Consider the following 15,275-nt stretch of genomic DNA (forward strand, 5'->3'; position numbering starts at 1 on the left):
ACTACCTCCACTCACCCTCTCTGTCTATACTACACTAACCCTCTCTGTCTATACTACACTAACCCTCTCTGTCTATACTACCTCCACTAACCCTCTCTGTCTATACTACCTCCACTAACCCTCGCTGTCTATACTACCTCCACTAACCCTCTCTGTCTATACTACCTCCACTAACCCTCTCTGTCTATACTACACTAACCCTCTCTGTCTATACTACACTAACCCTCTCTGTCTATACTACACTAACCCTCTCTGTCTATCCTACCTACACTAACCCTCTCTGTCTATACTACCTACACTAACCCTCTCTGTCTATACTACACTAACCCTCTCTGTCTATACTACCTCCACTAACCCTCTCTGTCTATACTACACTAACCCTCTCTGTCTATACTACCTACACTAACCCTCTCTGTCTATACTACCTACACTAACCCTCTCTGTCTATACTACACTAACCCTCTCTGTCTATACTACACTAACCCTCTCTGTCTATACTACCTACACTAACCCTCTCTGTCTATACTACCTCCACTCACCCTCTCTGTCTATACTACACTAACCCTCTCTGTCTATACTACCTACACTAACCCTCTCTGTCTATACTACACTAACCCTCTTTGTCTATACTACCTCCTCTAACCCTCTCTGTCTATACTACCTCCTCTAACCCTCTCTGTCTATACTACCCTAACCCTCTCTGTCTATACTACCTCCACTAACCCTCTCTGTCTATACTACCTCCACTAACCCTCTCTGTCTATACTACCTACACTAACCCTCTCTGTCTATACTACACTAACCCTCTCTGTCTATACCACCTACACTAACCCTCTCTGTCTATACTACCTCCACTAACCCTCTCTGTCTATACTACACTAACCCTCTCTGTCTATACTACCTCCACTAACCCTCTCTGTCTATACTACACTAACCCTCTCTGTCTATACTACACTAACCCTCTCTGTCTATACTACACTAACCCTCTCTGTCTATACTACACTAACCCTCTCTGTCTATACTACACTAACCCTCTCTGTCTATACTACACTAACCCTCTCTGTCTATACTACACTAACCCTCTCTGTCTATACTACACTAACCCTCTCTGTCTATACTACACTAACCCTCTCTGTCTGTACTACACTAACCCTCTCTGTCTATACTACACTAACCCTCTCTGTCTATACTACCTCCACTAACCCTCTCTGTCTATACTACACTAACCCTCTCTGTCTATACTACACTAACCCTCTCTGTCTATACTACACTAACCCTCTCTGTCTATACTACACTAACCCTCTCTGTCTATACTACACTAACCCTCTCTGTCTATACTACACTAACCCTCTCTGTCTATACTACATCCACTAACCCTCTCTGTCTATACTTCATCCACTAACCCTCTCTGTCTATACTACACTAACCCTCTCTGTCTATACTACACTAACCCTCTCTGTCTATACTACATCCTCTAACCCTCTCTGTCTATACTACACTAACCCTCTCTGTCTATACTACACTAACCCTCTCTGTCTATACTACATCCTCTAACCCTCTCTGTCTATACTACCACATACTAACCCTCTCTGTCTATACTACACTAACCCTCTCTGTCTATACTACACTAACCCTCTCTGTCTATACTACACTCACCCTCTCTGTCTATACTACATCCTCTAACCCTCTCTGTCTATACTACCACATACTAACCCTCTCTGTCTATACTACACTCACCCTCTCTGTCTATACTACACTAACCCTCTCTGTCTATACTACCTCCACTAACCCTCTCTGTCTATACTACCTCCACTAACCCTCTCTGTCTATACTACACTAACCCTCTCTGTCTATACTACACTAACCCTCTCTGTCTATACTACCTCCACTAACCCTCTCTGTCTATACTACCACATACTAACCCTCTCTGTCTATACTACCTACACTAACCCTCTCTGTCTATACTACCTACACTAACCCTCTCTGTCTATACTACACTAACCCTCTCTGTCTGTACTACACTAACCCTCTCTGTCTATACTACACTAACCCTCTCTGTCTATACCACCTCCACTAACCCTCTCTGTCTATACTACACTAACCCTCTCTGTCTATACTACACTAACCCTCTCTGTCTAGGGTTTATCATTGTAATGTTAGATAAAACTCTAACTAGAGCTTAATTGGATTGTTAGGTAATGTCATGGGAATGTTTCAGGTTTGCTGGGTCTCCTCTCCGCCTGCCCGTATCTGTCTGCCGTAATGCCATATTTTGGGAAAGGTAAGGCAAGGGGATGGGAGGACAAGAGTTTCTCGCCAGAAGCTCAAATAGCTCTCTCCCTTCTCCACCTCCCTCCCTCCCTCCCTCCTCTCCTCTCCTCTCCTCTCCTCTCCTCTCCTCTCCTCTCCTCTCCTCTCTTCCTCACCTCCCTCCCTCCTCCTCTCCTCTCCTCTCCTCTCTCACCTCTCCTCCTCACCTCCGCTCTCCTCTCCACCTCACCTCTCCACCTCACCTCTCCGCTCCTCCTCACCTCACCTCTCCGCTCCTCCTCTCCACCTCACCTCACCTCTCCACCCCCCATCCCATCCCTTCCCCACCTCCCCCCACCTCTCTCACCTCATCTCTCCTCCCCTCCTCCCCTCACCTCCTCACCTCTCCCCAGTAGTCTCCTCTACATCCTCCTCTCCCCTCACCTCACTGCAGTAGTGTACTCCCCCTCCCCTCACATCCTCCTACATTACCCTGCAGTCCTCTCCCCTCCCCTCCCCTTCCCTTTCCTTCCCTCCCCTGCAGTAGTATACTTACAGAACACAGTATATATCCCCCTAGACTACATTACCCTGCAGTGTGTACAGAACACAGTATATATCCCCCTAGACTACATTACCCTGTACTTACAGAACACAGTATATATCCCCTAGACTACATTACCCTGCAGTAGTGTACTTACAGAACACAGTATATATCCCCCTAGACTACATTACCCTGCAGTAGTGTACTTACAGAACACAGTATATATCCCCCTAGACTTACATTGTACTTACAGAACACAGTGACTACATTACCCTGCAGTAGTGTACTTACAGAACACAGTATATATCCCCTAGACTACATTACCCTGCAGTAGTGTACTTACAGAACACAGTATATCCCCCAGACTACATTACCCTGCAGTAGTGTACTTACAGAACACAGTATATATCCCCCCTAGACTACATTACCCTGCAGTAGTATACTTACAGAACACAGTATATCCCCCTAGACTACATTACCCTGCAGTAGTGTACTTACAGAACACAGTATATATCCCCCCTAGACTACATCACCCAGCAGTAGTGTACTTACAGAACACAGTATATATCCCCCTAGACTACATTACCTGCAGTAGTGTACTTACAGAACACAGTATATATCCCCTAGACTATTACCCTATATATCCCCCTAGCAGTAGTGTACTTACAGAACACAGTATATATCCCCCTAGACTACATTACCCTGCAGTAGTGTACTTACAGAACACAGTATATATCCCCCTAGACTACATTACCCTGCAGTAGTGTACTTACAGAACACAGTATATATCCCCCTAGACTACATTACCCTGCAGTAGTGTACTTACAGAACACAGTATATATCCCCTAGACTACATTACCCTGCAGTAGTGTACTTACAGAACACAGTATATATCCCCTAGACTACATTACCCTGCAGTAGTGTACTTACAGAACACAGTATATATCCCCTAGACTACATTACCCTGCAGTAGTGTACTTACAGAACACAGTATATATCCCCCATAGACTACATTACCCATGCAGTAGTGTACTTACAGAACACAGTATATATCCCCTAGACTACATTACCCTGCAGTAGTGTACTTACAGAACACAGTATATATCCCCCTAGACTACATTACCCTGCAGTAGTGTACTTACAGAACACAGTATATATCCCCAGTAGACTACATTACCCTGCAGTAGTGTACTTACAGAACACAGTATATATCCCCCTAGACTACATTACCCTGCAGTAGTGTACTTACAGAACACAGTATATATCCCCCTAGACTACATTACCCTGCAGTAGTGTACTTACAGAACACAGTATATATCCCCTGGACTACATTACCCTGCAGTAGTGTACTTACAGAACACAGTATATATCCCCCTAGACTACATTACCCTGCAGTAGTGTACTTACAGAACACAGTATATATCCCCTAGACTACATTACCCTGCAGTAGTGTACTTACAGAACACAGTATATATCCCCCTAGACTACATTACCCTGCAGTAGTGTACTTACAGAACACAGTATATCCCCCTACATTACCCTGCAGTAGTGTACTTACAGAACACAGTATATATCCCCCTGCTACAGTAGTGTACTTACAGAACACAGTGCAGTAGTGTACTTACAGATATATCCCCTAGACTACATTACCCTGCAGTAGTGTACTTACAGAACACAGTATATATCCCCCTAGACTACATTACCCTGCAGTAGTGTACTTACAGAACACAGTATATATCCCCCTAGACTACATTACCCTGCAGTAGTGTACTTACAGAACACAGTATATATCCCCCAGTAGTGTACTAGACTACATTTACCCTGCAGTAGTGTACTTACAGAACACAGTATATATCCCCTAGACTACATTACCCTGCAGTAGTGTACTTACAGAACACAGTATATATCCCCTAGACTACATTACCCTGCAGTAGTGTACTTACAGAACACAGTATATATCCCCCTAGACTACATTACCCTGCAGTAGTGTACTTACAGAACACAGTATATATCCCCCTAGACTACATTACCCTGCAGTAGTGTACTTACAGAACACAGTATATATCCCCCTAGACTACATTACCCTGCAGTAGTGTACTTACAGAACACAGTATATATCCCCCTAGACTACATTACCCTGCAGTAGTGTACTTACAGAACACAGTATATATCCCCCTAGACTACATTACCCTGCAGTAGTGTACTTACAGAACACAGTATATCCCCCTAGACTACATTACCCTGCAGTAGTGTACTTACAGAACACAGTATATATCCCCCTAGACTACATTACAGTAGTGTACCAGCAGTATATATCCCCCTAGACTACATTACCCACAGTAGTGTAGAACACAGTATATATCCCCCAGACTACATTACCCTGCAGTAGTGTACTTACAGAACACAGTATATATCCCCCTAGACTACATTACCCAGCAGTAGTGTACTTACAGAACACAGTATATATCCCCTAGACTACATTACCCTGCAGTAGTGTACTTACAGAACACAGTATATATCCCCTAGACTACATTACCCTGCAGTATATGTACTTACAGAACACAGTATATATCCCCCTAGACTACATTACCCTGCAGTAGTGTACTTACAGAACACAGTATATATCCCCCTAGACTACATTACCCTGCAGTAGTGTACTTACAGAACACAGTATATATCCCCAGTAGACTACATTACCCTGCAGTAGTGTACTTACAGAACACAGTATATATCCCCCTAGACTACATTACCTGCAGTAGTGTACTTACAGAACACAGTATATATCCCCCTAGACTACATTACCCTGCAGTAGTGTACTTACAGAACACAGTATATATCCCCCTAGACTACATTATCCCCTGCAGTAGTGTACTTACAGAACACAGTATATATCCCCCTAGACTACATTACCCTGCAGTAGTGTACTTACAGAACACAGTATATATCCCCCTAGACTACATTACCCTGCAGTAGTGTACTTACAGAACACAGTATATCCCCCGTAGACTACATTACCCTGCAGTAGTGTACTTACAGAACACAGTATATATCCCCCTAGACTACATTACCCTGCAGTAGTGTACTTACAGAACACAGTATATATCCCCCTAGACTACATTACCCTGCAGTAGTGTACTTACAGAACACAGTATATCCCCTAGACTACCCCTGCAGTAGTGTACTTACAGAACACAGTATATCCCCTGCAGTAGACTTACAGACACATTACATTCCCTGCAGTAGTGTACTTACAGAACACAGTATATCCCCCAGACTACATTACCCTGCAGTAGTGTACTTACAGAACACAGTATATATCCCCCCAGACTACATTACCCTGCAGTAGTGTACTTACAGAACACAGACTATATATCCCCCCAGACTACATTACCCTGCAGTAGTGTACTTACAGAACACAGTATATCCCCCCAGACTACATTACCCTGCAGTAGTGTACTTACAGAACACAGTATATATCCCCCTAGACTACATTACCCTGCAGTAGTGTACTTACAGAACACAGTATATCCCCCAGACTACATTACCCTGCAGTAGTGTACTTACAGAACACAGTATATATCCCCCTAGACTACATTACCCTGCAGTAGTGTACTTACAGAACACAGTATATATCCCCCTAGACTACATTACCCTGCAGTAGTGTACTTACAGAACACAGTATATATCCCCCTAGACTACATTACCCTGCAGTAGTGTACTTACAGAACACAGTATATCCCCCTAGACTCCCCTAGACTACATTATATCCCCCTGCAGTAGTAGTGTACTTACAGAACACAGTATATATCCCCTAGACTACATTACCCCTAGACTGCAGTGCAGTGTACTTACAGAACACAGTATATATCCCCCTAGACTACATTACCCTGCAGTAGTGTACTTACAGAACACAGTATATATCCCCCTAGACTACATTACTCTGCAGTAGTGTACTTACAGAACACAGTATATATCCCCTAGACTACATTACCCTGCAGTAGTGTACTTACAGAACACAGTATATCCCCCTAGACTACATTACCCTGCAGTAGTGTACTTACAGAACACAGTATATATCCCCCTAGACTACATTACCCTGCAGTAGTGTACTTACAGAACACAGTATATATCCCCCTAGACTACATTACCCTGCAGTAGTGTACTTACAGAACACAGTATATCCCCCTAGACTACATTACCCTGCAGTAGTGTACTTACAGAACACAGTATATATCCCCCTAGACTACATTACCCTGCAGTAGTGTACTTATAGAACAGCAGTAACACAGTATATCCCCCTAGACTACATTACCCTGCAGTAGTGTACTTACAGAACTTACAGAACACAGTATATCCCCCAGACTACATTACCCTGCAGTAGTGTACTTACAGAACACAGTATATATCCCCCTAGACTACATTACCCTGCAGTAGTGTACTTACAGAACACAGTATATATCCCCCTAGACTACATTACCCAGCAGTAGTGTACTTACAGAACACAGTATATATCCCCCTAGACTACATTACCCTGCAGTAGTGTACTTACAGAACACAGTATATATCCCCCTAGACTACATTACCCTGCAGTAGTGTACTTACAGAACACAGTATATATCCCCCTAGACTACATTACCCAGCAGTAGTGTACTTACAGAACACAGTATATATCCCCCTAGACTACATTACCCTGCAGTAGTGTACTTACAGAACACAGTATATATCCCCTAGACTACATTACCCTGCAGTAGTGTACTTACAGAACACAGTATATATCCCCCTAGACTACATTACCCTGCAGTAGTGTACTTACAGAACACAGTATATATCCCCTAGACTACATTACCCTGCAGTAGTGTACTTACAGAACACAGTATATATCCCCCTAGACTACATTACCCTGCAGTAGTGTACTTACAGAACACAGTATATATCCCCTAGACTACATTACCCTGCAGTAGTGTACTTACAGAACACAGTATATATCCCCCTAGACTACATTACCCTGCAGTAGTGTACTTACAGAACACAGTATATATCCCCTAGACTACATTACCCTGCAGTAGTGTACTTACAGAACACAGTATATATCCCCCTAGACTACATTACCCTGCAGTAGCGTACTTACAGAACACAGTATATCCCCCCTAGACTACATTACCCTGCAGTAGTGTACTTACAGAACACAGTATATATCCCCCTAGACTAGACTACATTATACTCCCAGAACACAGTGCAGTAGTGTACTTATAGAACACAGTATATATCCCCCCAGACTACATTACCCTGCAGTAGTGTACTTACAGAACACAGTATATCCCCCAGACTACATTACCCTGCAGTAGTGTACTTATAGAGCACAGTATATCCCCCAGACTACATTACCCTGCAGTAGTGTACTTATAGAACACAATATATCCCACCCAGACTACATTACCCTGCAGTAGTGTACTTACAGAACACAGTATATCCCACCCAGACTACATTACCCTGCAGTAGTGTACTTACAGAACACAGTATATCCCCCCCAGACTACATTACCCTGCAGTAGTGTACTTACAGAACACAGTATATCCCCCAGACTACATTACCCTGCAGTAGTGTACTTATAGAACACAATATATCCCCCCAGACTACATTACCCTGCAGTAGTGTACTTATAGAACACAGTATATATCCCCCAGACTACATTACCCTGCAGTAGTGTACTTACAGAACACAGTATATCCCACCCAGACTACATTACCCTGCAGTAGTGTACTTACAGAACACAGTATATATCCCCCCAGACTACATTACCCTGCAGTAGTGTACTTACAGAACACAGTATATATCCCCTAGACTACATTACCCTGCAGTAGTGTACTTATAGAACACAGTATATCCCCCAGACTACATTACCCTGCAGTAGTGTACTTATAGAACACAGTATATCCCCCAGACTACATTACCCTGCAGTAGTGTACTTATAGAACACAATATATCCCCCCAGACTACATTACCCTGCAGTAGTGTACTTATAGAACACAGTATATCCCCCCTAGACTACATTACCCTGCAGTAGTGTACTTACAGAACACAGTATATATCCCCCTAGACTACATTACCCTGCAGTAGTGTACTTATAGAACACAATATATCCCCCCCAGACTACATTACCCTGCAGTAGTGTACTTACAGAACACAGTATACCCCCCAGACTACATTACCCTGCAGTAGTGTACTTACAGAACACAGTATATCCCCCAGACTACATTACCCTGCAGTAGTGTACTTATAGAACACAATATATCCCCCAGACTACATTACCCTGCAGTAGTGTACTTATAGAACACAGTATATATCCCCCAGACTACATTACCCTGCAGTAGTGTACTTACAGAACACAGTATATCCCACCCAGACTACATTACCCTGCAGTAGTGTACTTACAGAACACAGTATATATCCCCCCAGACTACATTACCCTGCAGTAGTGTACTTATAGAACACAGTATATATCCCCCCAGACTACATTACCCTGCAGTAGTGTACTTATAGAACACAGTATATCCCCCAGACTACATTACCCTGCAGTAGTGTACTTATAGAACACAATATATCCCCCCAGACTACATTACCCTGCAGTAGTGTACTTATAGAACACAATATATCCCCCCCAGACTACATTACCCTGCAGTAGTGTACTTACAGAACACAGTATATATCCCCCTAGACTACATTACCCTGCAGTAGTGTACTTACAGAACACAGTATATATCCCCCCAGACTACATTACCCTGCAGTAGTGTACTTACAGAACACAGTATATCCCCCCTAGACTACATTACCCTGCAGTAGTGTACTTACAGAACACAGTATATATCCCCCAGACTACATTACCCTGCAGTAGTGTACTTATAGAACACAATATATCCCCCAGACTACATTACCCTGCAGTAGTGTACTTACAGTACACAGTATATATCCCCCCCAGACTACATTATATCCCCCGAGATGTGTGGAACTCTGTAGGTGAATGACCTTCAGTCCTCTCTCTATCTCTGTCTCTGTAAAGCCTGTCATTCATCTAACTGATCTTCTCTCTCCTGCAACGTGACACAGAGCCCAAGGATTTCCATTGATACCGACTCGCAAGGCCTTATTTCTATGGCAGGATGAGAGACAGTTAATACCACCCTGTACCCATCATGATGTTGTAACAACCTAGCCAAGGTGACAGTTAACACCACCCTGTACCCATCATGATGTTGTAACAACCTAGCCAAGGTGACAGTTAATACCACCCTGTACCCATCATGATGTTGTAACAACCTAGCCAAGGTGACAGAGAGTTAATACCACCCTGTACCCATCATGATGTTGTAACAACCTAGCCAAGGTGACAGTTAATACCACCCTGTACCCATCATGATGTTGTAACAACCTAGCCAAGGTGACAGAGAGTTAATACCACCCTGTACCCATCATGATGCTGTAACAACCTAGCCAAGGTGACAGAGTTAATACCACCCTGTACCCATCATGATGTTGTAACAACCTAGCCAAGGTGACAGTTAATACCACCCTGTACCCATCATGATGTTGTAACAACCTAGCCAAGGTGACAGAGAGTTAATACCACCCTGTACCCATCATGATGTTGTAACAACCTAGCCAAGGTGACAGTTAATACCACCCTGTACCCATCATGATGTTGTAACAACCTAGCCAAGGTGACAGTTAATACCACCCTGTACCCATCATGATGCTGTAACAACCTAGCCAAGGTGACAGTTAATACCACCCTGTACCCATCATGATGTTGTAACAACCTAGCCAAGGTGACAGAGAGTTAATACCACCCTGTACCCATCATGATGTTGTAACAACCTAGCCAAGGTGACAGTTAATACCACCCTGTACCCATCATGATGCTGTAACAACCTAGCCAAGGTGACAGAGAGTTAATACCACCCTGTACCCATCATGATGTTGTAACAACCTAGCCAAGGTGACAGTTAATACCACCCTGTACCCATCATGATGCTGTAACAACCTAGCCAAGGTGACAGAGAGTTAATACCACCCTGTACCCATCATGATGCTGTAACAACCTAGCCAAGGTGACAGTTAATACCACCCTGTACCCATCATGATGCTGTAACAACCTAGCCAAGGTGACAGAGAGTTAATACCACCCTGTACCCATCATGATGTTGTAACAACCTAGCCAAGGTGACAGTTAATACCACCCTGTACCCATCATGATGCTGTAACAACCTAGCCAAGGTGACAGAGAGTTAATACCACCCTGTACCCATCATGATGCTGTAACAACCTAGCCAAGGTGACAGAGAGTTAATACCACCCTGTACCCATCATGATGCTGTAACAACCTAGCCAAGGTGACAGTTAATACCACCCTGTACCCATCATGATGTTGTAACAACCTAGCCAAGGTGACAGTTAATACCACCCTGTACCCATCATGATGCTGTAACAACCTAGCCAAGGTGACAGAGAGTTAATGACAGAGAGTTAATACCACCCTGTACCCATCATGATGTTGTAACAACCTAGCCAAGGTGACAGTTAATACCACCCTGTACCCATCATGATGCTGTAACAACCTAGCCAAGGTGACAGTTAATACCACCCAGGTTGTTGAGCTAAATTAGCCCTTGTGGCAAACAGAAGGAAAAAAATACACCGAAATATGTGCTGCTTTTCAACACCTTGGAAGAAATTATTTATATATTTTTTCACTTCAAGTCACTGGTCTCTAACACCCTTGAAATGCAGCTCCTCTAAGATGTGTCTCAAATGCAGGATGAGCACCATTAGTTTATCAAAGATTCAGGCTTCACAGATTCAACTACAGAGATATAGAATACATTCCTGTCTAATTTGTGACACTAACCAACGAGTGTAACCAAGCCCCCACTTCTCCAGGTGAGTAATATTTTCTGTGTGGGAGAGTTTCAGAAAAGCAAAGGACATCAAAGTAAGTGCATACTGTATATTCATATACACTGTATAGCTGATATCAAATGTCCTACATGGCTGTTGTTCATTTGAATCTGCCTTGAATAAGAGTTAAAGTCCCACACAGAGAGCAACAGACGCTACCGCAACAGACGCTACGGCAACAGACGCTACGGCAACAGACGCTACGGCAACAGACGCTACCGCAACAGACGCTACGGCAACAGACGCTACGGCAACAGACGCTACCGCAACAGACGCTACCGCAACAGACGCTACGGCAACAGACGCTACGGCAACAGACGCTACCGCAACAGACGCTACGGCAACAGACGCTACCGCAACAGACGCTACCGCAACAGACGCTACGGCAACAGGATGTAATACATCACCATCCAGACAGACAGACAGACAGGATGTAATACATCACCATCCAGACAGACAGACAGGATGTAATACATCACCATCCAGACAGACAGACAGGATGTAATACATCACCATCCAGACAGACAGACAGGATGTAATACATCACCATCCATCCAGACAGACAGGATGTAATACATCACCATCCATCCAGACTGACAGGATGTAATACATCACCATCCAGACAGACAGACAGACAGACAGACAGGATGTAATACATCACCATCCAGACAGACAGGATGTAATACATCACCATCCAGACTGACAGACAGACAGGATGTAATACATCACCATCCAGACAGACAGACAGACAGACAGGATGTAATACATCACCATCCAGACAGACAGACAGACAGACAGACAGGATGTAATACATCACCATCCAGACAGACAGACAGACAGGATGTAATACATCACCATCCATCCAGACAGACAGACAGGATGTAATACATCACCATCCAGACAGACAGACAGACAGACAGGATGTAATACATCACCATCCAGACAGACAGACAGACAGGATGTAATACATCACCATCCAGACAGACAGACAGACAGGATGTAATACATCACCATCCAGACAGACAGACAGACAGGATGTAATACATCACCATCCAGACAGACAGACAGGATGTAATACATCACCATCCAGACAGACAGACAGACAGGATGTAATACATCACCATCCAGACAGACAGACAGACAGGATGTAATACATCACCATCCAGACAGACAGACAGACAGGATGTAATACATCACCATCCATCCAGACAGACAGACAGGATGTAATACATCACCATCCAGACAGACAGACAGACAGGATGTAATACATCACCATCCAGCCAGACAGACAGACAGGATGTAATACATCACCATCCAGACAGACAGACAGACAGGATGTAATACATCACCATCCAGACAGACAGACAGGATGTAATACATCACCATCCAGACAGACAGACAGGATGTAATACATCACCATCCAGACAGACAGACAGACAGACAGGATGTAATACATCACCATCCAGACAGACAGACAGGATGTAATACATCACCATCCAGACAGACAGACAGGATGTAATACATCACCATCCAGACAGGATGTAATACATCACCATCCAGACAGACAGACAGACAGACAGACAGACAGACAGACAGACAGACAGGATGTAATACATCACCATCCAGACAGACAGACAGGATGTAATACATCACCATCCAGACAGACAGACAGACAGGATGTAATACATCACCATCCATCCAGACAGACTGACAGACAGACAGGATGTAATACATCACCATCCATCCAGACAGACAGGAGGTAATACATCACCATCCAGACAGACAGACAGGATGTAATACATCACCATCCATCCAGACAGACAGACAGGATGTAATACATCACCATCCAGACAGACAGACAGACAGGATGTAATACATCACCATCCATCCAGACAGACTGACAGACAGACAGGATGTAATACATCACCATCCATCCAGACAGACAGGATGTAATACATCGCCATCCATCCAGACAGACAGACAGGATGTAATACATCACCATCCATCCAGACAGACAGACAGGATGTAATACATCACCATCCATCCAGACAGACAGACAGGATGTAATACATCACCATCCAGACAGACTGACAGGATGTAATACATCACCATCCAGACAGACAGACAGACAGGATGTAATACATCACCATCCATCCAGACAGACAGACAGGATGTAATACATCACCATCCAGACAGACAGACAGACAGGATGTAATACATCACCATCCAGACAGACAGACAGGATGTAATACATCACCATCCAGACAGACAGACAGACAGACAGACAGACAGGATGTAATACATCACCATCCAGACAGACAGACAGACAGGATGTAATACATCACCATCCAGACAGACAGACAGACAGACAGGATGTAATACATCACCATCCAGACAGACAGACAGACAGACAGGATGTAATACATCACCATCCATACAGACAGACAGGATGTAATACATCACCATCCAGACAGACAGACAGACAGACAGACAGACAGACAGACAGACAGACAGGATGTAATACATCACCATCCAGACAGACAGACAGACAGGATGTAATACATCACCATCCATCCATCCAGACAGACAGACAGGATGTAATACATCACCATCCATCCAGACTGACAGGATGTAATACATCACCATCCAGACAGACAGACAGACAGACAGGATGTAATACATCACCATCCATCCAGACTGACAGGATGTAATACATCACCATCCATCCAGACTGACAGGATGTAATACATCACCATCCATCCATCCATCCAGACAGACAGACAGACAGGATGTAATACATCACCATCCAGACAGACAGACAGACAGGATGTAATACATCACCATCCATCCATCCAGACAGACAGGATGTAATACATCACCATCCATCCAGACAGACAGACAGGATGTAATACATCACCATCCATCCAGACAGACAGACAGGATGTAATACATCACCATCCAGACAGACAGACAGGATGTAATACATCACCATCCATCCAGACAGACAGGATGTAATACATCACCATCCATCCATCCATCCATCCATCCATCCAGACAGACAGACAGGATGTAATACATCACCATCCATCCAGACAGACAGACAGGATGTAATACATCACCATCCAGACAGACAGACAGGATGTAATACATCACCATCCATCCAGACAGACAGACAGGATGTAATACATCACCATCCAGACAGACAGACAGACAGGATGTAATACATCACCATCCAGACAGACAGACTGACAGGATGTAATACATCACCATCCAGACAGACAGACATGATGTAATACATCACCATCCATCCAGACAGACTGACAGGATGTAATACATCACCATCCATCCAGACAGACAGACAGACAGACAGACAGACAGACAGACAGACAGACAGACAGACAGACAGACAGGATGTAATACATCACCATCCATCCAGACAGACAGACAGGATGTAATACATCACCATCCAGACAGACAGACAGACAGGATGTAATACATCACCATCCATCCAGACAGACAGACAGGATGT

At 43.9% G+C, this 15,275-nt stretch overlaps 1 protein-coding gene across 1 annotated transcript in view; it reads right to left on the reverse strand.

The window, feature by feature from the left end:
* LOC118378267 (GDNF family receptor alpha-4-like) overlaps window positions 1-15,275 on the reverse strand; it is a 444,258-nt gene that overhangs the window by 291,736 nt on the left and 137,247 nt on the right. The window lies entirely within an intron of this gene.

This window comes from Oncorhynchus keta, chromosome 35, assembly GCF_023373465.1.
Source record: "Oncorhynchus keta strain PuntledgeMale-10-30-2019 chromosome 35, Oket_V2, whole genome shotgun sequence".
Taxonomy (NCBI): domain Eukaryota; kingdom Metazoa; phylum Chordata; class Actinopteri; order Salmoniformes; family Salmonidae; genus Oncorhynchus; species Oncorhynchus keta.